This window comes from Saccopteryx bilineata, chromosome 12 (assembly GCF_036850765.1).
Source record: "Saccopteryx bilineata isolate mSacBil1 chromosome 12, mSacBil1_pri_phased_curated, whole genome shotgun sequence".
Taxonomy (NCBI): Eukaryota; Metazoa; Chordata; class Mammalia; order Chiroptera; family Emballonuridae; genus Saccopteryx; species Saccopteryx bilineata.
Window position 1 is genome coordinate 47,735,064 of NC_089501.1, and position 27,440 is coordinate 47,762,503.

The window sequence follows — 27,440 nt, forward strand, 5'->3', positions numbered from 1 at the left end:
AAACAATCCAGCGCACGTTGTAGAATGTAGATAATACTGTATGGCCCGCCGGAGAGAGACTGTGTGATTCAGTAGAGAGGCTGCACGAACGTGGGAAGGGGAATGATGTTTGAACAGTCTAAGCCATTCTGCCAAAAGGTTTTCCTCCGTGTCTCTGTGCGTTTTCTCCCCGTGGCACCGATGCCGGAAGCCTGTGCGAACCCGGCTGTGAGCAGCAGGGACTCACTTTGGGAAGGTGGTGTACCCCCTTTCCCTACCCCCCACTGGCCATGTGCCGCATGGAGCGGACCACGCGGTGGGCTCCCGTCTGAAAAGTACAGACGCGGATGGTGATCTGCGTCGTGAATCATCCGTACAAGCAAAATTAGAGGGAGACCCGCGGCCGCTGCCAGAGTCGTTCGGTGGGGGGCGGGACCCTTTGAGGACGGTCGGGATGTGCCGTCTTCCTCGCTGCACTCTGCGCCTCTTTCAGACGCAGGGGATTTTAAAATTAAACATTGGTCTTGTACACAGACTAGAGGAATTTTTGGCAAACACAAGAATTATTTCCCCTCGTATTTTATATCTTCATGTTGAAAACAGCTACGTATTAGGTTATTGTCGTTGGACATTCCAGGACCACAGCTCATTTAGATTTCCTGTGTTGGCCGCGGGGGTGCTCTTGCACTTGGGACTGTTAGGTTGTATCTTACACTCACATCTGGTCAAACTGGTTTTGATTTTCCTTGTTCCCCGGTCTGCTGGTTTGCTTGCTGGTTCGCTGCCTGGACGTGGGGCATTGGCTAATGCAGGTGGGTCCCCATTTGGAGTGCATGTGTGTTCATTGCCACAGTGACGCCTCTGTAGCCCAAGCCCTACCGGACCGCAGCCCAGAGAGACCATGTTTTGTGTTGTTACCACCGGGCTGTATCTGTGGTCTTGCAGGCACTGCTGCTAAGTTTGATGGCATCTTGGTTCCCTAAGGACATATGGCTTCTCTTTCTAAGGCAGAAGTTAAAAAAATAAAATAAAATATAGCCCTATGCTTTTTATTTTTTTAAATCGATTTTAGGAAGGGAGGGAGAGAGAGAGAAATACTGATTTGTTGTTTCACTTATTTATGCATTCATTGGTTGATTCTTGTCTGTGCCTTGACCAGGGATCGAACCTTCAACCTTGACATATCAGAATGACGCTCTAATGAACTGAGCTGCCCGGCCAGGGCTGGCCTTGTGCTTTTGAGCAACATTATCTGTGGTTGATACTTTAAATACCTATTTTATATTATGTTATTCCCTAATCTTATCATTGATGCAGCCCTTTGGTTCTGAAACCTAGAGTAGAAGCATAGCAAGTGTTTCAGGTTTGAAGATAATCAAGAAGCTTAAAAATAGAAAGACTTAGCTTTTTATTTAAAAAAGGAACTGTGCCAGGCACGAATTACACTCAGAAAAAGAGCGTTTTCCCAGGAGATAGTTGCCATGCGCGCCTCTCCCAGAGCCGCTCTGTCTGCTTCCTTGCACACTCGTCTCTTCTCTCCTCCTTGCACACTCGTCTCTTCTCTTCTCCTTGCACACTCGTCTCTTCTCTCCTCCTTGCAGCGTCTTCGGCCGTCGGCTTCTGCCCCAGCCCCTCTCAGCTTTCTTCTTCCCGCTTCCCTTGGGAGCCTCCTTCCTCTCCCTGCTGTCAAATGATGACGTTCTCTCTGGGGTGACATCCCAGGTCCTCTGCCGTGGATAATGGTCTTTCTGCTCCTGCCCTCGTACCATTTCTACATGTCTATTACTGCACGGTTAACACACTTCTGGTTGGGACCTCTCTTCTGGGCCCCCTGCTTTTTGTTTTCTTTTGTTTTTAAAGATTTTATTTATTGATTTTAGAGAGAGAGAGGAGGAGGAGGGTAAGGAGCGGGAAGCATCAACTCGTAGTAGTTGCTTCTCATATGGGCCTTGACCAGACAAGCCTGTTTTTTTTTTTTTTTTTCTTTTTCTTTATTTTTATAAGATATACAGACAGGAAGGGAGAGAAATGAGAAGCATCAGCTCGTAGTTGTGTCACTTAAGTTGTTCATTGATTGCTTCTCATACATGATTTGACCAGGGGGCTCAAGCTAAGTCAGTGACCCCTGGCTTAAGCCAGCAATCTTGGGCTTCAAGCCAGTGACCTTTGGGCTCAAGCCAGTGACCATGCGGTCATGTCTATGATCCCACGCTCAAGTTGGTGACCCTGCGCTCAAGCCAGTGAGCACAGGCTCACACTGGTGATCTTGGGGTTTGAACCCGGGACCTCAGCATCCCAGGTCATTGCTCGATCTACCGCACCACCACCAGTCAGGCTGGCTCCGCAGTGGTATTTTTTAAATGATGAAGACTTTAACATTTCTCAGTATCTCTCGTATTCGAGAGGAACCGAGGCCTGCTCTTATCGCCCACAGCTAAGATCTCCTTGCCCCTGTGCTGTGAGTCGGCACGGAGAGTTTCCGCCGTGTTCCTCAGGGTTTCTCTCCAGCCCTTCCTTCCCCTGCCCGCGGCCGGGCTGCGTCTTCGTCCGTATCGGTGGTTGCCTGGGCCTCGGCTCTCCACCCATTTTTACAAGACCTAGCCGACCCTGACGAGTTCTTTGTTTCTCTGCTTCCACTTTTAGGAACCAAAGACGCAGGCTTCCTCCAGTCATAGGACAGAAGAGAGCTTGACTCGGAGAATTTTCTCCTTTGCTGAGTTCCTGAGAAAAGAGCATTAGAAAACAAAAAACAAAACTTTTTATTGAACTAGGAAGGGCACAGATCAGAACACAGGGCTTGGCGAATTTTCCCAAAGTGACCCCCCCAAACCCCCCACAAAAGGCCCAGAGCAAGTTTAAGGACAGTCTCTGACTCTTCTGAGCTCTGCTCGGCCTTCTCGCCCTCAGCATTTTTCAGGTTACCCCCCTGCAGGAAGAGGCATCTTGCTTCTCATGGCTCCGGCCCACCATCTGCCAGGCAGTCCTGGGGGACTGGGTTTTGCCGCCCCGGCCTCTCTTGCCTCTGCAATGGGCAGCCTGGGGTTAAAGAGGCTGGCTCCCTGCTACCTGTTCCGCCTGCATTTAAGGGGAGATCCAGAAGGTCCTGTTCTCATCTCCCTTTGAGGAGCATTCCTGTGTGGCTGTGGCTTAGAGCTGGGATGCAGGGTGCAGAAGCGCTGGGTGAAACGCTGACTGCTGTGTGTTTCCTGTACCTCCCCCCCCCAGCAGAGTATTGAAGATCTTGACTAAAATTGTGCCGATATAAAGACACTAGTGTGAAAAACCACCACAACATTTATGATTAAAATTAAAAAAATGAAACTGACTCTAAAAACAGAGACTGAGACAGGTATGAATGGTGGGAGGGAGGATCTATGGTCTCGAGAGCAGAGGTCAGCAGGCAGTGGACGTAAATCAGGGCAGAAGGATCTGGGTCACAGTATGAAGAACTTCCTGTTGGAGGGGGCGCTGATGTGTCTGAACAGACGAGTGAGTTTTTAGAGATCTCCCTGATGGGGGGAGGAGTGTGTTTACGGTAGTCACAGAGATATGGACGGACCTTCCTTTAACACAGATTCTAAACTGCTTTATTAGAGAGTTTCCTAAATGTGACGAAAGACACCAGTAGTTTTTACTGCTATTTGTTTAATGAAAAGTAATGCATTCTGGTACAAAGTAGAGATTTCTGTAGAAGGGATATGCTAAAAATATTTTCAGACCAAAGACACAAGTTCACATTCCCAACCTCACCACTTAGTAGTTGCAAGACCACGAATAAAGGACTGTGGGGAGGACATAGGACATAGGACATACGTGAAGAACGTTTTCAATTGCAAGGCGCCGTATACCAAAGCGAGCTGTGACACTTCTAGTAGAATTTCCACCTGCGTGTTGACCTCACGTCTTCTCCACCTTGTCTTTGGTGGCTCTCGGGCCACCTCATCTCTAAGTATTATGCGGGGTGCTGGAGACAGTTATCTTATTGGTCTTTTTGCTGTTTGTCCTAGTTTTCGGTGTCGTGCCCTCCGTGGGTAATGCTGGGAGGGTGGGGGGAGGGAGCTGGCGGGTGAGGGGTGTGGCATTATTTGAGAGTAAGGAAGCTTTTTGATAAACTAGAAGTTTAGAAGGGGGGGCTGGAGGTAAGAAACAAAACTGGGAAACACAAGCAGGCTGGGAGAGAGTCCTCCTGAGTGTGAGGGACAGGGGCAGGGCCGCAGCTGGGCTGAGGCCCGTGTCACCCCTGCACAGAACAACACCCAGCCCCGTGAGGACACGTGAGGGAGGCCACCAGCCTCTTGCAGTCCTGGGACTGGAAGTCACGTGCTCATTTCTGGGTGATGAATAACATTTCAAAGTCTAAAATGGAAATTTACACATTAAAATACAAGCATTATAGCTTCATCGTTGTTCAGTTTTAGAGGGGTGTGTCAGTTGTCTACTGCAGTGTGACAAATGACCCCAACACTCAGGCTTAAAACAACAAATATATTTGTTTGTGTGGGTCAGGAATTTGGGCCCAGGTTAGCTCAGCACCTCTGGTTCAGGCTGCAGCGTGAGGTTACTCTCAGCCCCTTGGGCAAGGCTGCTGTCATCGCCGGGTTCAGCTGGGGGTCTCGTTCCAGGCCCAGCCCCATGGCTGCCAACAACGAGAATCTATTTGAAATGATGTAGGAAGCCTGTGTTTAAAAATTCTGATGTAAAGTAGGTCCTGGTTTTTAATTTTATTTAAATCTGGGGTTTGATATTGGGATTTGCTCAAAACTGGATATACATTAAAAAAAAAAACTTTATTGAGGTATATGGGTATACTTTAAAAGGAACAGATTTTAATTCCAATCTTCCTGAAGCCAAAGAGAAAGAGAAACCTATGTTCCAAGCCACTTACTCTCATGTGAGCACAGCCTCCCACTGTACCTTTGCATCTTAGCCTAATAAATTTTGTCTTTGCCCGATTGCTAAGCATTTCATATTTGTCATGTTAAGTATTTGAAACAAAAATAATGGACTTTGATGGACAGAATTCAGAGCACAGATTATCAAATTGTGCTTCTCTGCCAAGCTTCTCCCCAAGCAGGTGTTTCTCCCCCTCTTCCTCGTGGGCTCACTGCACATGTCACAGTTGCACATACTGTCACATTATACATTTACGCATTTTATTTACAAAGATATATTTAAAAATCACATGTAATGTACATAATCTGTTATAAGTAATATATAATTTTTATTATACCATATGTAATCCTCTAGTATATCTAATATATAATCTATGTAATTGTCATATCATCAATCTATTATAATTTATTGTGTATAGTATAATTTATTGTGTAATATATTTATTGTGTATAATATAATTTATTGTGTATAATATAATTCAGTATGTATAATATATAATCTTCTATTTTATATATACTATATATTATATATAATAAAATCTTGTTATAAGTATGTATAGTATATGTATATACTTCTAATCCGCAATATGAGCTTATTTATTTGACAGAGAAAGAGTCAGAGAGAGGGACAGATAGGGACAGACAGACAGGAAGGGAGAGAGATGAGAAGCATTACGTAATTCTTTATTGCAGCTCCTTAGTTGTTCATTGATTGCTCTCTCATATCTTGACCCAGGGGGCTACAGCAGACCTAGTGACCCCTTGCTCAAGCCAGCAACCTTGGGCTTCAAGCCAGCGACCATGGGGTCATGTCTATGATCCTGAGCTCAAACCAATCACCCCTCGCTCAAGCTGGTGAGCCTTCGCTCAAGCTGGATGAGCCCACACTCAAGCCAGCAACCTCAGGGTTTTGAACCTGGGTCCTCTGCATCCCAGTCTGACTCTTTATCTACTGTGCCACTGCCTGGTCAGGCAATCAGCAATATGGGCTTATTAAGAGCAGATGTCATGGCCCTGGCCGGTTGGCTCAGCGGTAGAGCATCGGCCTAGCGTGCGGAGGACCCGGGTTCGATTCCCGGCCAGGGCACACAGGAGAAGCGCCCATTTGCTTCTCCACCCCTCCGCCGCGCTTTCCTCTCTGTCTCTCTCTTCCCCTCCCGCAGCCGAGGCTCCATTGGAGCAAAGATGGCCTGGGCACTGGAGATGGCTCTGTGGCCTCTGCCTCAGGCGCTAGAGTGGCTCTGGTCGCAACATGGCGACGCCCAGGATGGGCAGAGCATCGCCCCCTGGTGGGCAGAGCGTCGCCCCATGGTGGGCGTGCCAGGTGGATCCCGGTCGGGCGCATGCGGGAGTCTGTCTGGCTGTCTCTCCCCGTTTCCAGCTTCAGAAAAATGAAAAAAGAAAAAAAAAAAAAAGAGCAGATGTCACCTTGACCAGATAGCTCAAGTTGGTTAGTGCATCATCCTGAGGTGCAGAGGTTGCCAGTTCGATTCCTAGTCAGAGCACATACAGGAACAGATTGATGTTCCTGTCTCATTCTCTGTCTCCCTTCCTCTCTCTCATAAAAAGAAAATAAAAAGAGCAGATGTCATCAATCACTTTCATATTTTGAAGTACCAAGCACAGTAAGTTAAAAGGTTCATGGTCTGCACTCAGCAAATATTGGGAGACTTGATTGCGGTTAGTTTGATGAGCATTAGTACATTTTGCAGCCATAGGTAATTGGGAAAGATTACAAGCGCAGGCTCTCTGTCAGGCTCTCCTAGGATTAGTAACTCTTAGGAGGAGTGACTTTGTGATAGATCCAAGTCACCACCACCCTGAACTCATTTTGTGGCCCTTCCCAGGGCTTTAAGAGAAGCTTTGAAGCTTTAGCTTCAGTAGTTCATCGTAACTTGTTTCTGTTCCAAAAGGAGGGGCAGAATAATGAGGAGACCTCCTGTGGCTGGCTGCTTACTTCCGCTGAACTGGATTCTCAGGGCAGAAAGATCTGGAAAAATGGGTTACAGCCTGACAGGTAGCTAGGAAGCCCCGAGGGATGGAAAATGGTTTGTGCCCTTTAAACTGACTCCTGTCCATATTGAATTTAACCATTTTTTAAAACTTAATTTGGCAATAATTTGTACTCTAATTGAGACTTACAAAATGGCCTTTGACCCAAACCAATTAACTTTGAACCTCTCGCCTAGACTGTCGCATTAAAAAATTTTAGAGGCTTTTTTTTTTTTTTGAGAAGTTGTATAAAATTTCCATGATAATTATGACCTTGAGGTGTTCTTGTGTCAAAGAAGATGCATAATCTTATCTTCTTTGTCTGGTAAATACTTTCTCTCCCCCCCTCACCCCGCACCCCCCTTGATTAGTCTTGGTATCTGTTTCCTTACTTAGAGAAATACTTCATCAATCAGAGATTAGAATAATCTCATTACCTGTGAGGCTTCCTCTGTGTCACTCAGGCCTTTAATGGAGCTGTTCGGGAGCCTTTGTCATTGAAAGCATCGTTTAGTGACCAGATGGACTCATTGGAAGGGACTTGCGGAATGTCAGGCGAGAAGCTAGTCAATGAGGCATAACGCACACGGAGGAAGCCGTGACGGGCTCCAGGTTTGCTTGTGGCTTTGTTTTACCTTCAATCATAGCATAATTTTTTATTTTCTTAGTAGGAGAAATGATACTTTCAGAAGTAAAAATATATAAATATGTGTGTTACTGCATAGCATGAAAATGGAGGAAAGAAACTAAGACTGTGTCACCTTTTTTTTTTTTTTTTTTTGGCAGGAGAATTTATTATAATGAGGGAGCTCGGTCCTTGCAAAGCCTGTGGCATCGGGCCTCAGCCATTCAGACTTTTCCACTTGGCAGTTCCCTTATTTTCCATGTCCAGAATGCCTGTTGTTCAACTGCCACGGTGGTGCTGGGACATATTTGCCAAGTTCGTTGTCACTTCTTGGACAAAGCCAGTATTTGAATCCTAAATTAAAGGTGAAAAACAAGGTCTCTAAACCAATTAAGCCCACTATCCTTCCAGTGGGGCTTTTATACTATTTTCTGGGCAGTTCAGTAATAGAAAAAAGATTGAAAAAAAATTTAGGGTCTCCCCCTTCCCAAAGATTTGGGAAAAACTCTAAAACTTGTTCATGTTCGTGGTGCAGTGCAGGCTCCTGGGCTTATTTTAGACTCTGGAAAGATGAAATGAAAATGCATTCAAAATCTGTTCTTGTAAGTGTGGAAGGCATTTCTATAGGTTTGAATTTAGCCAAATTATTTTTGGCTTCATTTGTGCTCCAAAGAAAAAGGGGTGTGGTGGGAAAATGATGTTGGAAGAGTAACACAAAGAGGGATTTTGCGTTGTTCTGACTTTCTGAGTGTGATTGGTAAAAGAAGGAAGAATTAAAAAAAAAAAATGCCGGTCCTGGCTGGTTGGCTCAGTGGGAGAGTGTTGGCCCAGCATGTGGGTGTCCTGGATTTGATTCCTAGACAGGGCACACAGGAGAAATGATGATATGCTTCTCTACCCCTCCCCCTCATTCTCTCTCTCTATCTCTGTCTTCCCCTCCTGCAGCCATGACTCAGTTGGAGCAAGTAGACCCTGGGCACTGAGGATGGCTCCCTGGCCTCACCTCAGGTGCTAAAGATAGCTTGGGTGCCAAGCAATGGAGCAATGGCCTCAAATGGGCAGAGTATCACCTGGTAGGGGGCTTGCTGGGTGGATCCCGGTTCCAGTGCATTTAGGAGTCTGTCTCTCTGCCTCTTCACTCTCACTTAAGGAAAAAAAAAGAATAATGCCAAAATAAAAAATAGTTGGCATGTTCATGTCATAGCAGTGGCTTTCTCGTCCCTGTTTTCAAATGAGTGCCTAAAATTTATAAACTTCATCTCCAGTGGATACTTGGTATATATTTAGTCTAAATTCTTAAAATGCTTCAGCTAAAATATGAACAGTTAGGTTTACTTTAAAATTAACTTCTCCATCATACCCTTTCCTTCTTCATCCAAGGTATTCACGTCGCCAGGGCGATGTGAGTCCCAATTAGGTCAGCTTGGAAATTTTTATTTTTAGCACGAAAGGAAAATTAATGGTCTGCTGGCACCAACTTGCTTTCAAATAAATTAACAAAAAAGTCTCCGTTGAAACTGTTTTGTGTTGGAATTTGTTTCCTCACCCTGGCAGATTGGCCAGAAGCCAGTGTTATAGCTTGATTCTCCTTTTCCTGAGAGTTGGGTTTTTTTTTTTTTTTAATCTACAATGCTTGTTCATTTGGGGAGAGGACAGCCTTTTCCTGCCGCCTCGCAGTGCCTGGAGGGACTGGCCCTGCTCTAGGCAGCGTGGGCTCCGCTCTGGCACTGCCCTGTGCGAGGTGGCTGCCTGCCCCCGCCCACCCTTCCAGGGCTTGGCACGCTGTGGACTAGACACCCCAACTCATCCCTGGGCAGCTGCCTCCTTAGCAGGTTTACGTTGCAAGCAGGATCCCCTTGGCTGACCTATAATATTTTAGCAGGGACCTTAAGGATGTCACTGTCTTTGGAGCTCACTAATCCCTTAGTTATGTGAGTTAGGGAATCGTAAGACTAACAGTGATATTTTGTGATCACCTACTAAGGGCCTGTTGCTGTATCCATTTTCTTCACTTGCAGAATTTTATTTCTGCCTTCTGCCATTATGAGGAGAAGCATTATTATCTCCATTGCAAGTGGGGGAGGGAGACTCCAGGATAAGAGACATACTCGAGCCACATGGATGGGGAAGAGGCAGGAAGTGGGTTTACAACCGGGTCCTGCTGACCACCCTTCCCTCTGCCCGCTGCGGCCTTCCACAGAGCTGGAGGGCCTTGTAGACCGGAGAACACTCGTCCAAGGGTTCTCAGCACTAGCTACACAGCACAGTCATCCCGGGAGTTCAAAATGGAGATGCCCTTGTCCTCATCCCAGGCCAGCTAGTTGGAGCCTTTGGGGAGGGCCCGGGCCTGCTAGGGGTGAGGAGCCCCCAGTGGTTGTGCTGCGCGGCCTGCAGGGCCTCCCGCTGGATGAGGAGCCCCCAGTGGTTGTGCTGCGTGGCCCGGGGGCCTCCCGCTGGTCTAGTCCAACTCCCTCAGTTGTGAGAAGGACCTGGAGCCCGGCTTTTCTTCCAGCTCAGTCAGCTGGTTAGTTCCAAGCAGACTTGACCTGGGATCTTCCGACAGCCCTTTGTCTCCCATTATCGTTCTCATCCCACATCCTGACAATAGAGTTAGATACAGGAAACACCCTAAGAGGCGCTCCTCAGCCTAGAGAGCGCATACCACTGTGGACTTGAGGGCCACGGCTTGGTCAGGAAGGGTTATAAAAAATCAGGTGGTTGTAACATGGTCCAGTGCATATCAGCTGAAATACCAACATGTAGTAATCAACATGAAGCATACTTTAAATGATATCCCAATCAGTTTGGGCTGCTGTCGCAGAATGCCGTAGATTGGGTAGCTTAAGAGTAAACACTTGTTTTTCACAGTTGTGAAAGCTGGAAGTCCAAGATCAAGGGGTCTGCAGATTGGGTGTCTGGTGAGAGCTCAGACCCTGGGGTTCATGGCTGGCTGCCTCCTTGCTGGGTCTTCACTGAGTGGAGAGGGAGGGAGAGTAAGCTCTCTGGTCTCTTCTCATAAGGGCACTAATCCCATTACAGGGGCCTCATCCTCATGACCTCATCTATACCTAATCACTCTCCAGAGACCCCGTTTCCTAATACCATGACATGGGGGGAGCTAGGATTTCAACATGTGAATCTGGAAGGGACACAAACATTGGGTCCTTAACAATCCCTATATATTTGCACAATTATAATGCTATCAGTAATGTTTTAGGTTTTGTACAACTCTTCTTGCTTGCTGGATTATTTGCATTTATATTATTGTCAACAAAGTCAGGGAAAGTTGTGAGAAGGTGGGCCTGTGACTTTGTCTTTTCTCCAAAGGGCTTAGAGGTTACATGTTCTACACAATTACACAAGGTATTCCCTGAGCAAGGTGTTCTCATTCATGGTGTGATTCTCTTGCCACACTGAACCATGCAGCCATGTTTAATTTCTGAAGTTCATCACCCAGCCATAGTGCAGAGCCCTTTTCAAAGGGTGTGAGGAGTGTGGTGATGCTGCATTCATACCACTGGGATATTTCTCCCTCACCTACCTGAATGCTGCCTGGGTCTTTTCAGCTTGCTGGCTCTTGTCTTCTGTTGGCTTGAGGAGACTTTCTTCATGCTTGGGTTTTTCCCCTCCCCTTGTTATCATGGTTAGCTGCTTCTAAAACTCATCTGGGATGGATGATAGATCTCTGGGTATATTATCTCTCTCTCTCTCTCTCTTAACTTTTTGTTTTCTTCTGTGTTTTTCAATATTATCTTCCTTCTAGCTTACAGCCTTGATATTTAGCATTGTTCATTTTACTTCTCCAATCCAATAAAGTGTCTTTTTGACAATTGTTTTAAATTTATTTTTTCCTTTTTCTCTTGTTGGGAGTGTTTTTCTCTGTGGGCTGCTTTTATGTAGCAGCCTGGTCTTGTTTTATGGACACAATATTATTTCAAATCTGTCTGAAGATACTTATTAGAATTTTTTTAAAAGGTTTCTTCTATCCCACAAATGATGTTTCCTCTGGGGCCAGCTTTTCTGTGTGTGGATCATGGCCTCTTCTTTCATATTCTGGGTTTCCCTCAAATAACTTGTGATCCTGCTTTGGTGGGTTTGCTTTAATGAAATCAGAGCTCTGTGATAAACTGAGAGGGTTGGCTTTGATCTTCTCTGCGGTCGGCTTTCAAAATAGGCCTTTTGTAAGTAGCGGGCAGACCCCCTTCCCTCCGAAGCTGTCCGAGGAGGGTGGTGCCCCTGAGGGCACGGCACCCCTTCCGGGAGTCGCCTTTTCTGGCATGGAGGTTCCAAGCTTCCCTATCTCTTCTCCAGCGCACACACCGGGATTTCCCGCAGGCACAGTGCCCGCTTTCTTGGTGTAGCCAGCGGGTCCAACCCACTGCTGTGGTTCCCAGCCTTAAAAATTCTGTTTTTGTGGGGAAAAAAAAGAGGGGCAGACTGTCCCTGGGCGAGGGCCGGGAGGGCTCAGCCCTTCTGAACGGATCTCCTCATTCCGGCTCCCTTGTGACCGCCCCGCCCCCCTCGGCTCCTTTGTGACCGCCCGGCCCCCCTCCTGCCCTGGTTGCTGACTCCCCCACCCCGCCCTGTGGAAAGGTAGCTCTCACCTCCAGGAGCCTGGTTGTCTTTTCCTGTTCCCAGCGTTGCTGCTGGTTTGTTTCTTTCAAATGCTTTCCCCTGTCACGCTGGCGCTAGCCTTGAAGGGGGTAAAGTGGCCGCTTTGCTGGGTCCGCAGTCTGGGGCTGGCAGGGGGACCGACGTGGAGGGTGTGAGGACGAGGACCCTTCTCACTAGTGTCCTTAAGGCTTTCTGCTCTGCTGGGGGCTTCCCCTCCACACCCTGTGCCTCTCTGTGGGCTGAGGGGAGGGGGTATGGACTGTTACTGCCCACAGGACGTCCCCTCTGCTGTGTGGCAGCCAGTCCCTCCCACTAGACTTGTTACTGTGGCTTATTCTCGGTGGAACTCCGTGTGACACGAGCGATGGCTGCAGCAGCTGTAGGGTCTGGGACGCGCCTCTGCAGGTGTTTGTTAGACTTGTGAGGACCTGACGTTTGGGGTCAGGAAGGACGTGGGAAGGAGTCAAGGTGGATTCTGAGTTGCAGATTCGGTCTGGATCAGGGTCCACTGCGTCTTTTTCTTCTCCATCCAGCTTGTCCCACGAGCTGCGTGGCCCTCTCAGCAAGTCCTCGTCCCAGATTCATCCAGAAGCCAGTGGTCACTGGTTGTCCAGCACCCAGCGTCTTTATGCCTCAAGCCTGAGCTTAGTGAGGGAAATAAATGCACCTGCCACACTGTCTTGTGCTGTTCTCACCTTCCTTCTGTGCTGTCACAGGCCCCGAGGAAGCCCCTTGAGGTGGGAAGCACGTGGCTTAGAGATTGGGCCGTGGGAGAGTGCTCTTTCCCTTCCGAGGAACGAGAGGAAGCTGTGTGTGAGGACACAGTTCTCCCATGAGGCTTTCTCTCTAGGTTCAGAGAGGAAAACTAGTGACAAACCCAGCGAATATCACAAGTAAATCCAGACTCAGGTGTGGCCTCTGACCATGGGGGTCACTGAGTCTGGCTGTGGGGGTCACTGAGTCTGGCCGTTGGGGTCACTGAGTCTGGCCGTGGGGGTCACTGAGTCTGGCCGTTGGGGTCACTGAGTCTGGCCGTGGGGGTCACTGAGTCTGGCCGTTGGGGTCACTGAGTCTGGCCGTGGGGGTCACTGAGTCTGACCGTTGGGGTCACTGAGTCTGGCCGTGGGGGTCACTGAGTCTGACCGTGGGGGTCACTGAGTCTGGCCGTTGGGGTGGCTAAGCCGGGGTGCCTTTAAGATGCTGACTTTATGATTGGCTGCTGCGCTTTGTGGTGAGACAGGTTGTTTGCAGGGGGCCGCACACAGAGAAGAAGACATCAGATGGATACTCTAGGCTGCAGGGAAAAGCGTGGCTGTGGCAGAACGAGAACGGGCTGAGGGGAGGGAGCATGCGGGGGCGGCTGTGTCCTGGGGATGGAGAAGTCACACAGCCCCATGTGGTGGGGTTGGTGGTATGAGCTGAGCTGCCCAGGGCCCCTTGGAAGGCCCTGCTGTCTTTGGGAAGGTGGCATAGGAGGGACTGTGGGAGAGTTAGGGCTGACATGTTATAGAATGTTTTTACAGCACAGTAAATGGCGCAACAAACACATAAACTCAGGGCATGCTCAAACAGAAGGAGGTCCCGAAACCCTCAGTCCACTCGAAAGGGAACCCGGCTCCTCGTCTGGGCACAGAAGCAAGGGCCACCCTATCCCTCTGCCCTGACGCACCTGTGAGGTTGTAGGAAGCCTTTCATCGCTGGGACTGCAGAGCTGCTCCAAGGGGCCGGAGGGCGGTGAGTCCGTTTCCTGCCTCCCGGGGTGGGTGCTGGATCTCGGTGGCTGGGAGGGAGTGTGTGCTCCCCAAAGTCGGCGTCTACACCCAGTTCACTTCGTGCCTGGGTGTTGTTGAGTCTTTTAAAACAGTTGGACAGTGGAACATGGTTTTGTTTTGTCCTGGTGTTTTCCTAATTTCTGCCTACTTTAGTGGCTGAGCTTGCCCATCAGCGATGGGTCATTAGCGCTGCCAGGTTATTAGATTTAGCCGTGGCTGGAAAGTTGGTCTGACTTCACCTGCAGCTAAGTCTTGACGTGTCTGTTGCACTAGCAGCTAACCTTGCGCTGAGTGTACCCTTGAACTGCCTGTTCTAACTCTGGTTTTACAATCAGTTCGCTTAGAATATCCCTAATTCGAAATAATAGTAGTTGCTTAAAAAAGAGCATTCATTTTCTTTTAAGGATTTTATTTATTGATTTTACAGAGAGAGGAGAGGTGGGGAGAACGAGAAGTATCAACTCCTAGTTGCTTCACTTTAGTTGTTCATTGGTTGATCGTCATTAATGTGCCTTGATCCGGCAAGCCCAGGGTTTCGAACCGGAGACCTCCGCGTGCCAGGTCAATGATCTACCCACTGCGCCTCCACAGTCCAGGCTCCTGTCTTATTACCAATAACCATTTCCCATACAAACCACTGTGAACCGCCTACCCAGTATGTCATGGGAAGAGAAGTCCAATGGTGAATGTTTTATTTGGGTCAAAGCTGAGTCGTGCTAGTTTGAGCAACCACACCTGCCCAGCTCACTGCTTACCCTCTGTAACAGAAGCAGGTGGGCTCCAGGGTGAGAATAAGACCAAGTCTGGACAGAAGACCCCAACGAAGGGGCAGCTAGCTACACAGTGGGAAGGGAGAGTGTTCAGATGGCCCCTGTCCCAGGAGGTAGAGCCCCCCTAGACCTCTCTGTTCCATGGGCACCAGTGACGGAGAACGTGCTGTGTGCTTGTTTGTTATTTTTAATCCTTTTACCAGTTCTGGTTGGGTTTGTATTCTCCACATTGGCTTCACTTAGAGAAGGAAGGAATCTGAGCAAGTTGCTCAAGGGCAGACAGGCAAGATTCATGACGAGGGAGCCAGAATTCAGACCTGAGGCCTACTGGGTCCAAAGCACATGTTCTCTCTGCTAAAGCACTGTGTTTCCTGTCGGTCTACTGGCAACGTATTTTTGGCTGAAAATGCCCTGTTTTCAGATACAGTTCTTTTCTGTCGAGTGATTTCTGAAATCTCACCTCTTTCAAAGACCATAGCAAACATTTAAAATGAGGTGGCGGTTCCCCCCACACTGTTCTATTTAAAGGTGTAGCTCACACAGCTCATCCAGCAGTTACCACCATAGAAGTAGTTTACTTTTAAAACTGTTACCTTGGTCTGTGTGGAGACGAAGGAGTGTGGTGGGGATGAGAGAATAATGTGCTTAAGTATCTGGTGCTCTTGTACGTAGTGGATTAAAATGCAGAATATAATTAAAACCCCTGTGGTGATTTCCTTTTACTTGTGTTATTTTACTTATGCCATTAAATTAATAGTGCCAGTGATTGCTTTATATTTCAGGCAGCAAAATAATATTTCATATTAAGATGCTATTTGAATGATATGCAAGTTACTTAAGCTGTTGCTTAATCATAGATATTAGTATTCTAATTATCTTCTGATTGTGCTTCACAAATACTGAATTTTTGAGGGATTAAGAAATTGATAGTATGATATGCAATATAGGAAAATCTTTTATTTATTTTTATTTGTTTTTATTGGTTTGGGGGGAGAGAGAAACATTGATTTGCTGTTCCACTTATTATGTATTCATTGGTTGATTTTTGGATGAGCTCTGACTGGGGATTGAACCAGCAACCTTAGTGTATTGGGATGACCCTCTAACCTACTGAGCTAACCAGCCAGGGCAACGTAGGATAATCTTTATTCTCCATGGTCTGATTAGCTATATTTTGTGATAGAAGTAAATTTTAGAAAAATATTTGGTTAATTCTAAAATTGCTGGGACCATGTTTCTTTTGTTGACTGTATATTTATTATAACATCTAACAGAATTATGTTATTAGTAGTTGTTGAATTAATGTATATAAATGAATAAAAGTTACTTCTAAAAATAAAACCCAGGATGTATCATAATATTACTGTGAATTTATCCCAATCATCTCTACTGCTTATGGTATAATGGAATAAAAATGGGTTATTGTCATGACATTAGGCATGCAAAGTACTGAAACCTTAAGGAAACATTATTTAAACTTAAAAACTTCAGATGACGATACAACATAGGAATCAAGATATTACCTGGAGGGAGAGGAAGTCAGTGCGGTGCGGTGGTGCTCCTTGGAGACACTGGGTCTCTTGATGGGGGTGTGGGAGTTCTTTCAGCTATTCTTGCAACTTTTATGTGGGCTTGAAACGATTTCAAAATACTTACTACAAAAACGTATTACTATATATTTTGTCAGTAGTGAAGGACTCACAGATTTGAAAGCATTGACAGATTCAAGTTATTCTCATCTTTCTCTATGACTTAGAAACAAGGGGGAATTCATGTCTCATTGAAAGTTACAGTATGAAACAGTTCAAAATGATCATCAGAGCAGAGATATGTCGAGTCCCCTGGTAGAGACAGAAAGGCCTGTAAGATCCGCGCATGTAACCTGACACTGCTGATACATCTAATGAACCTTGAACGGTTATGTTTCATGGGCCACGAATTGTTGGGGAAGTTGGATATATCAGGTCTTAAAGCCTGTTGGCATTAAACTTCCATTTTATCCATCTGACCCCTCTTCTCTTGTGTCCAGTACAGCGAACATCCTCCTGGCTATAATCTGTCATCCCGTCTTTATCTACTGTGCACGTCATGCTGAGGCCGGTATCCTCGGCTGGAGAGTTAGTTTTTCATCATTGGTCAGAAGGCTGTTGGTCTCTGAGAGCTTGGTGATGTGCATCCTCCCCTGGGAGGTCCCACTCTCTGGGTACTGATGTAATTTGTCCTCGGGTCCTTACCTTCTAAGCTACACCAGGTTCCTGGTCAATGGGGAATTCACTAAGATGATGAAAGCCAGTCTGCCTTCCTTGGTGATATTCTGATTTTTACTGCATGTTTATTCCTTTAGACTTAAACAACCAAGACTTAACATTCAAGTAAAAAAAAATTGGAAGCTGAGTAATGAGTATAGATAGTATTCAGACTCACCAGTTCCTCTTTCTTCTTCAGCTACAGTGCTACCTGTGAATAGTAAGAAGCTAGTGAACTTAGAAACTGGCCTTGGATGGGTGAATCATAGGTAGAACTAGAAACAACATGAGTTTTATACAGGAAAACTTTTTTCTCTGAAGATGACTTCATGGCCATAAAAACAATATGAAGAAAAACCCACTCTGAAGAAGCAGAAAAAACAATTATTAGGAGAATTTGTACTCTTAAGAACTTAAGATAAAAACATTGGAGAGAAATTATTAAATAAGTATATTATAACTAAGGTTAGAAATAAAAATAGTACACTAAGAAATGAGAATAGAAAGATTTGACAAGGAGCTAAATAAAACTTGTAGAAATACAATGTACTTATTGCAACTGAAAGCATGGTAGACAGTGTTTTTCAAAAGAATATTTTCTTTTTAAACATTTTATTGATTTTAGAGAGAGGACAGAGAGAGAGAGAAAGGTAAGGGAGGAGCAGGAAGCATCAACTCGTAGTTGCTTCTTCTTACTACTTGTATGTGCCTTGACTTGGAAAGCCCAGGGTTTTGAACTGGTGATCTTAGTGTTCCAGGTCGAGACTTTATCAACACTGCACCACCACAGGTCAAGCAGGCCTGGGGTTTGAACCAGTGACCTCAGCTTTTCAGATTGACACTCTAGCCACTGCAGCACCATAGGTCAGGTGCAGTGGACGGTTAAGGTCAGATTAGGCAAAGCTGAATAAAGAATTGGTAAATGTAAAGATAGATCTGAGATAATTACCCCAAATGTAGCAGAGAGCAATAAAAAGACTAAAAATGTGAGGATTCCAGTGCCGTTTAGGATAGAACAAGAAGGTCCAATATGTATAATAGGAGTCCAGAAGAATAGAATAGAATTGTAAAGCGCCAATATTCAAAAAGATCATCATACTCTGCTTTCTCTTCAGATCGCATAAATCTTTCGCCTTTTACAAAAGGATCATAGCAGATAAACCAATAAAGCACAGATCCCCACTATTGGGAGAACCACACTGAATCATGGGCAGGAAGTACAAAAGCAAATGTACATACAATTATATGAAACTGTAGAACTCCAGAGTTGAAACATCTTTTAAAAATCAGATGAAAGGGATAGATTATCTGCAAAGACATAGAAGTTCTACTGACAATAGATTTCTTATTTGAAAAAAGAGAGAGCAGATGGTAATGGAATAATGCTTTTAACTTTTATGAGAATATCTATACTCATTTAAATTGTCACTCAAGAATGAGGGCAGGACATTTTCAAACTTGAAGAGTAAGAGAAGGATTACCACCCACAAATCTAAAGGCACGGATTGAAAACAAAAGGAAGAAATGGAATGCAAGTAGCTGTGATGAGATGACTTTGGGAAACATATATATTGTATATTTTATAAGTATCACATGTAAAAAAATACTAATTTTGGAATGGTTAAAACAATGTAGATCTAAAATAGTAGACAACAAAAAATGTGGACCATAGGAAGGAAGATACTGGAGCTAAAGTGTTTTAAGATCCGTGCATTGAAATTGGGCATCTGAAACCTGGAGAATTATGTTAACCAGTATTACCCCGATACATTCAACAAAGAAAATCCATGTATTGTTTAAGGGAGGATAAAGGTTCTGACTACCTGAGGAATTTTATCAAATAAGTATGTACACATTTTGAAAATACTGCCTTTCTAGGTTCTTTTTCTATAGAATATTAAGTATAACAGCTATACTCAATAAATATGCTGTATATGGCCTTAAGACATTATTTATAAATCAATGTTAAAATCAAGTATGATTTAAAAATATATAATACCCAATAAAATTTTGTTGTGTTAAAGTACTGTATGAACCCAGCCATTAACATGAAAAGTCGCCGTAATTCAGCTTACGTTTGGATGTGGGTTTTTATGTATGAGCTGTGTAGTTCAGCAGTTAGAATACTGTAAAGCAGGGCGGGATCCTGACTGGTTATTAACATCCACCTGGGTATGATCGGAGCTGCTGCCTCCCTGCCAACTCTGGTCTAGAAGGTTTCTGGGTTCTTTTTTTTTTGGTATTTTTCTGAAGTGAGAAGTGGGGAGGCAGAGACAGACTCCTGCATGTGCCGGACTGGGATCCACCTAGCATGCCCACCAGGGGGCGATGCTCTGCCCATCTGGGCCGTTGCTCCGTTGGAACTGGAGCCATTCTATCTGTTTATCTCTAATAGTCTACAAATTAAAATACATTGATCCTATGTGTTGTGCTTTTGAAAAGCTATGACTGTCACTTGGTGCTAAATAATGTTTCGAGACTATCTCAGAAACAGAAGTTAGATGAGAAGCAAAAAGGAAAACGGGAAATGTTTTGGTGGTGGCCTACCATAAGTATTTATAGGTATTCTATGGAAGAAGAATGTTTTGAACATGTCATATTGGAATTGCGACAGAAAATATCTGTTGTGGTATTAGGCAATAAAGCACGTAAGATTGCGTATATTTGTTGCGAAATGCCTTTTTCGGAATGCTTCAGAAGACCGCAGAGTCTTCCTGTTAGCCATGATGACGTTTGTGGAAAACAAGGCAGGGGTGGACATCTTAAAGTCTGTAATTTAATTCAAGACATTGGTTTAAGTGCTGTGGTCTCTGTACATACTGAGGAAATAATTGTGAATGTTATTTCTCATAGTTTTGTGTGTGAGGTGGACGAGAACATTCTGTGACTTCAGGAAGCGCTGGAACAGGGCTGTTGGCTGCGGAACTCCCGTGCGGGGCCATTTCCTTCACTTGGGGAGTTGCTATTTGGGTGTGTTTCGCATTAGAAGAGATTTGTCTGGAACACCGGCCATTCCAGCGCATATTTTATTAGAACAAGAAAGAAGTGTGCCTTTCTGGGCTGTGTCTAGTTTCTAAACTTTGGCGTATTCCTTTTGTGGCTCATGCAAAAGTCAGACTCCCATACTTGAACAGTAACTTAACGATTCCAAGTTCTCTCATGCATCAGAAATATTATCGTATTTCTGTGCAAAAGTTTTCCAAAGAAAACAAGGGCGTGCTGATTACCCATGAAGTCCTGAAGGATCTTTTTTCGGAAGCAAGGTTATATAAGATTGAATTAATATATATATATTAATTCAATATATATATTTGAATACTCTGTTATAGGGACTGTATCTCCAGTGATAGAAACAAAATCAGTAAAATACTAACATCTTAACTCAAGTTTGGGGGTTCATCTCCTGTTATCTGAAACAGTTTTTGATTTTATACATGAGATTTTCTTGTCCATTCTCCCTAAATCCCATGTTTAATTTGAAAAGATCTTTTGAAAATGGAGACAGAATATTTTGGGGTGTCAATGGATGAACATATTAAAGAGAAGTGTTTGCTCAAGAATTTAGCATCTGTGGCAAAGAATCAATTCTAAATTAACTGTTTTCTTCCATGTCTCTTTTGTTCCAACTGCCTTTTTATTATTTTTCTGTATGCTCTGTGCTCCTGACTGGTTAATGGACCTCCTTGTTGTTCCTTTCTTGGGTCTTGGGAATCAATCTTTGGTCACACTTCCCTGTTTCCCAAACCTGAGTCCTGCTCTTTCCTGCAACTTTTCATGACTCTTCAGTGATTTTGTTCTACTCTGACGACAAGGTAATGGTCCATTTATCTCTCGGCCAGCTTGCTTTTTTGTTTCATAAAGTTCTTGTTGAACAGTTTCAGGGATATAGAATTACTGCAGAGGTAGCCCATAGTTCCCGTGTAACCCACAGCAAGTTGACCACTTAGCCTATTGTGAACATCTTATATCATTACTCTTGTTACAACTAATCAAGCCGCATTGATGTATTGTTATTAACTGTAGTGCTTATTCTGTTTGGACTTCCTTTTTTTCTTTATGTCCTTTTTCTGCCCAGCTTTCCATTCAGGACACCAGAGTACATTTAGTCATCATGTCTCCTTAGCCTCCTTTTAGCTGTGACCGTTTTTTCACACTTTCTTTGCTTTTGATGACCTTGACAGTTGAGAGGAGTACTGGGCAGGCATTTGGTAGAATGCCCCTCGATTTTGATTAGACTGGGCTAATTTGTTTAGGGAGGAAGACCACAGGGGTCAAGTGCCATTGCTGTCACACGATATCATGGGACATACCATCAGTGTGAGTTATCACTGTTGATAGTAACCTCGGTCACCTGGCTGAGGTAGTGTTGGTCTGGTTTCTTCACTGCAAACTGACTCTTTCTGCCTTTCTTTTCTGTACTGTGCCCTTTGGAAGAGAGTCACTACGCACAGCCCTCACGGAGTGGGAGTTCTGCTCCACCTCCTAGAGTCAAAGGATACTTCATTATTTATAAATCTGCTCGGGAGATTTGTCTGTTCTCCCATATTACTTATTTATTCAATCATTTATCTCAGTATAGATCCACGGGTGTTCATTTTATACTTTTGGTTATAAAATCAATACTACTTTATTTGTTGCTCAAATTATTTCAGCTCTGGTCACTGAGAGCTCTTTTCATGGGCTCTCGTATTCCTTTGACATACGTCCCAGCATAGTGGGTTCCTTGGTATTTAAAGACCAAGATCTGAGGGCAAGGTGTTCTTAACTGGGATGTTGTTACTTCTGTATACATATGTTTTCATGTATATTTTCTGTTCTTCTAAGTAGATTAGTGGCTCAACCTCTGAGGATGGAACTTGGGCATGAGTATGTTGTTAAAGTTCCTATATTGATTTTAATGTGCATCCGGAGAAGAAGTTATTGCCTGTAAAACTCTTGAGAATAAAGGCTGCTAATAGGTGAAGTAGATATTGGACAACTTTTTGTCAATGTTGATAATGAATTCATTTATTTAACAAACATTTACTGTGTCCTTATCACCTGTGGAAAGCTACACAAAGCACTGGCATAAAAGGCTTAGCTCCTTGACATGAATAAAAATGATTGGTAACATTCGTTACTGTTACTGAGAACGTACTATACACAAGCACTGAGTCAACTCCCTTCTATCCAGTATTTCAGTAAATCCTCAAACGACCCTTTGTCTTAGGTCTATTTTACCAATGAGCAAAATGGAGCTCTGAAAGATTTAAGTAATTTACCGATGATCACACAGAAAAGTCATGGAGCTGGGATTCCGAACCTGAGATCTGGTGGATCTCCAAGGGTCATGATCGCAATCATCCACTGTCTTCCTCAGGAATCTCAAGTTTGAATGGGAGAAACAAAGACATAAGTATACTGGAATGGGATACATTTTATTTTAGAAGCTCCTACAGAATGCTAATCAGGAAAAAACTGTGCAATACTGAGTGATGCAGAGGAAAGGTATCTAGCATAACCCAAGAGAGTAGGTGATCGTGGAAGACATTCTGGAGTAGAAGGCATCTGACCCGTGTTTTGAATGATTAGTAGTAGCTGGCTATTCAACATGGAGAGGGAGAAGATACTTCAGGCATCAACACTAGTTAATTAACAGTTTGTACAGTGCTATTAACTGAACTACAGACTGCATTTGACCTTCCTCAGTGTTTCCACTAACGTATGTTTTCTGTTCCAAGTAGTTGTCATGTTGCCAACTCCAACCTGTGACCATTTCTTGGCTTTTCCTTGTCTTTCATGACCTTGAAATTTTTGGTGAGCAATGATCAGGAATTTTTTAGAAGTCTCCTCTGTTTGTGTATGTCTGATATTTTCTTAGAATAAGGTCTTGATTTTGGGCAGAATAGCATAAAGGTGACTTGCCCTTCTCTTTGCATCCTGTTGGGGTACATGGTATCAGCATGATTTATTACTGTGATGTTAACCTTATTCACTTGGTCACAGTGGTGTCAGCTCACCAAGTCCAGCCCACGTTGGTGGTGGTGGTGTGCAATTTAGCTCCACCTTCTGGTGGGAGGACTCTCAAATAGTTTGTGGTCATACTTGAAAACCAGCACAGTGTTTAGCAAAGTTTGGGGGATAATGTACTTGGAGGCATTGCAAATATCCTGCTTCTCTGTAGTTTCACCTACCGCTCACTGCTTTTAGTATTTATCCAGGCTGAGGCAATTCTGACTGTGTTGTCCTAATGGTCATTTTCTATGTATCTCATCTTTCTACATTTAATAATTGCAGTTCTTTTGTCTGGAAGATATGTTCCTTCTCTATTTGTTTATTTGGGTCTACATTTATATTGGTACAGACTCATCATAGCTATTTATTTTATTCTTTGGGTTATAACCTGATATTATCATGATGTTGCTCAAATTGATCCCTATTTGGCAATCGACACCCCCTTCGGTTAGCTCCGTGTCCCCTTGTCATGGATATCACTGCAGGCTGAGCCAGGTTCCTCTTCACTGTTTCCCCATTCCAGCTCCAGAGCCAGCGATTTCTCTAACGAGCCGCAGTTCTTTTTAGTTGAGAATGGTGTGTAGAAACCAGGATCTGGGTGCTGGGAGTGCGCATTGCTGGAGAGTATTGCTGCTTCTCCAGGCGCTGTCAATGAACAAAGCGAGGAAATCTTTGTGTATGTACTACCCCATGTCTACACACATCTGTACTGTTCTTCTCTCTCTCTCTGTCTTAAACATGAGTTAATTCTGATATTTCAGACTCTACACACACATTTGCCGGTTTGTACCTATTGACCTGTATGTATATATTCTTCAACATCACAGGGTCATTCTAGCCTTTCCCCTTCTCTTTTATAGCTTCTTTTTCTGACAGTGAAAATCTTGGCTCCCATTATCTGCGATTCATTTACGAATTTGTTCAATCCTAGTGTGTATATAAATTGGTTTCCGAATTGCCAGTCTATGCTCCTGAGAGCAGTAGCTTTGCAAACCACAGTACAGAATTACAGTGTTCATGTACTTTATTTTTTGTTGTTAGCTTATAAAGTACAGGGTTCTAGAGTTATTTAGTTCAGGTCCTGTTCCCTTATCCACTGCAGTAAAGTATGTCACTCCCTTGTAATGTAGTGACTTTCCTTTCTTATAGTCTTTGTTCCAAACCTGACACCTGGGTTAATTTTTTTTTTTTTTAAATTTGCGTAACAGTTTAGTTCAGTCTTTGTGTTGGTCAGTTCAGTATGTTTCGGCGAGTGCACTGAGTCATTTACAGTGCCATACCGAAGAGTTCTGTCATCCAAAAGTTTTCTGTGCAGTCTCCCACCCTGGCAGTTTTGCCTTTTCCAGAATGTCATATAAATGGGACTATAAAGTACGTAAACTTTTTTTTTTTCGGTCTGGCTTCTTTCACTTAGTAAAATGCATGTAAGTTTATTGCATGAATCAACAGATTATTTCTTTTTCTTTTTTTTTTTTTTTCTGAAGCTGGAAACAGGGAGAGACAGTCAGACAGACTCCCGCATGCGCCCGACCGGGATCCACCCGGCACGCCCACCATGGGGCGATGCTCTGCCCACCAGGGGGCGATGCTCTGCCCATCCTGGGCGTCACCATGTTGGCGACCAGAGCCACTCCAGCGCCTGAGGCAGAGGCCACAGAGCCATCCCCAGCGCCCGGGCCATCTTTGCTCCAATGGAGCCTTGGCTGCGGGAGGGGAAGAGAGAGACAGAGAGGAAAGTGCAGCGGAGGGTTGGAGAAGCAAATGGGCGCTTCTCCTGTGTGCCCTGGCTGGGAATCGAACCCGGGTCCTCCGCACGCTAGGCCGACGCTCTACCGCTGAGCCAACCAGCCAGGGCAACAGATTATTTCTTTTTATTGTTGAGTAGTATTCCTTTGTATGGATGTACCACTGTTTGTTAATCATCTGATTGTTAAAGGGCATCTTGATTGTTTCCAATTTTTGGTGATTGTGAATAAACCTTTGCATACAGCTTTTTCTGTGCACCAAAGTGTATTTTGTGTGTGTGTGTGTGTGTGTGTGTGAGAGAGAGAGAGAGAGAGAGAGAGAGAGAGAGAGAGGCAGGAAGGGAGAGCGATGAGAAGCATCAACTTATACTTGCATCTCTTTAGTTGTTCATTGATTGCTTCTCACTTGTGTCTTGACCCCAGGGGCTCAAGCTGAGCCAGCGATCCCTTGCTCAAGCCAGTGACCCCAGGATCATGTTGATGAGCCCATGCTCAAGCCGGGCTATTGGTCCAGCCGCATAAGTGTATTTTTAATTTACCTGGTTAGATACCTAAGAGTAGGATTGTTGGGTTGTATAGCAGACGTATGTTTAACTTTGCGAAGACTGTAAAACTGTTTTCCAAAGTGGCTGTATGATTTTGCATCCCCACCTGTTAACCCATATCTTCATCATCCTGACCAGCTTTTTGTGTTATCAATTTATTATTATTTCTTTTAATTTAGCCATTTTAGGTTTTGATTTGCCATTTCCCTTATGACAATAATGTGGAGCCTCTTTTTGTGTGCTTATTGGTCATCCATATCTCTTCTTTTACGAAGGTCTGTTCAGATAGTTTGCCCTTCTAAAAAGCTGGGTTGTGTGTCTTCTTATTGTTGAGTTGTAACAACATTTTTAATATATATTTTGGATCCAAACCTTTTCCTGGATATGTCATTTGCAAATATTTTTTCCCAGTATGTGATTGGTAACATTTTTTTAGAAGAAAATAACTGGTTCAGATTTAGTGGCAAGGCATCATGATTTAATAAAAGGGATAGTGATTCAAGACATAGAAATGTAGTAACAAGATCTCTGCATCAAATTGTAAATGATACTTTCAAGACTTTATTTTTTTCCACAGTCAACTACAAAGCACCGTGTTAGCAGTTGATCGGACTATGGTCGACCTCCTTCCTGTTTGTTTATACCACAGCTTTCTTGTGATTCCCAAGGATGGAGTCTGTGTATGTGTGCACATGTATGTGAGTGTGGTGCATATGTGTGTGGCACACATGTGTGTGAGTGTGGCGCACATGTGTGTGAGTGTGGCGCACATGTGTGTAAGTGTACGTTCCTTGTCATAGATCTTGCTCTGGGTGATCGCTCGTAAGTATATGCATCTGTAAAACTTTAGGAAACTATGTACTTATGATTTGTATACTTTATTGCACGTATGTTATAACTGAATAAAAAATACAATGTGTACATGGGGATATAAGGTGGTGAAGTCTTGGGTAAAACAATAAATAGAAGAGAGCAGAAGTTAATGTGGAAAGAATGGACGAGTACATTTGGCCAAGTATTTCTCTCAGATCCCGTCTGATAATCCCACAGAAGACTAGAGAGAGAGGCTTAGAAGCATAGATGATGGAGATGAGAGACCAGTGTATGCCTCATGCATACCAGCTTGATATAGTATAGCTTTGAAAATGGGTAGTTTTCTCTTAGTAGGTGTGAATAGGTAGCCTGATGTCTTGGCTGTAGAGTTTTATTAACAATCTACCAGTATTTCTTTAAATTCCTTTCGGGCTCCTATCCCCGTGTGACTTAGTAATTACCCAGACGGTTTCCTTTTCCAGTGTAGGAATGTGGATGTCGTTGGTGAGTGTTAGAATAAACTAATGCGAACTACAGTGCCTTACTTTTGAGAACTAGACCTGAAACCTGTAGTCTAGCTTTCACAGTGGCAGGACATGAAGATTGTATAGTTTACAGAAAAGTGTGTAGTCTCATAAACATGGCTAAAAACCTCAAACCCTGATAAATGTATGTATCTGGCTTGCCTTTCCCTGACTTGTGACTTGTGACCATCTTTCGGGCAGGAGTTTGAATACTTGGCCTCCTCAGAAGTCTCGGTTTGGCCCGGGACCAAAGGTCGTCTCGGAGCCGGCAGGCGCGGCTGGGAAGCCCTCACCGGAGTTTTATTACTGAGGCCCAGACTTTGTTTCTCAATGGGGGCAAAATGCTTTTGAGTAACTCCAGGTGGAGGCTTGACAGGATTGGAACATTAAAACTGGATTACATAATTCTACTCCATGGCTCGTGTGATTAATGACTGCGTGCAGGCGTATTGAAGTAAACAAGGCACCTTCTTTGAGGTTACTATTATCCCGGCTCTGGTTAACTACTGTTGTGAAGATACGCATCTATTTCATCCTTCCTCCTCTCCCTTCCCACACCTGGTCTTCCTTCTCCGTTTCATCCTCTCCCCCGTTTCCTCCCTCTCCTTCTCTGCCCGCCCCTCTCCTCCAGAGTCGGGTATTGGCAGAATTATTTTTTTTTTCACAGATCCTCACTCTGAAAGCACTTCTACTTTTGCTTACATGCGAGCAATGCAAACTCTGCTACAAATGAGACTGTGGGAATCATTGGCCATTTCCTTTCTTCTTGCCCCCTGTGATTGTATTTTTAAATGAAAATAACCTCTTTTCTTTTTTTGTTAACAAAAGCATAACTTCCTTTTTATGCTTTCATGTGAGAATTTACATTTGAATTCTCACATAACAAAGATGGTGGTGCAGAGGAGAAGCAGCTCCCTTGTGGCCGGGAC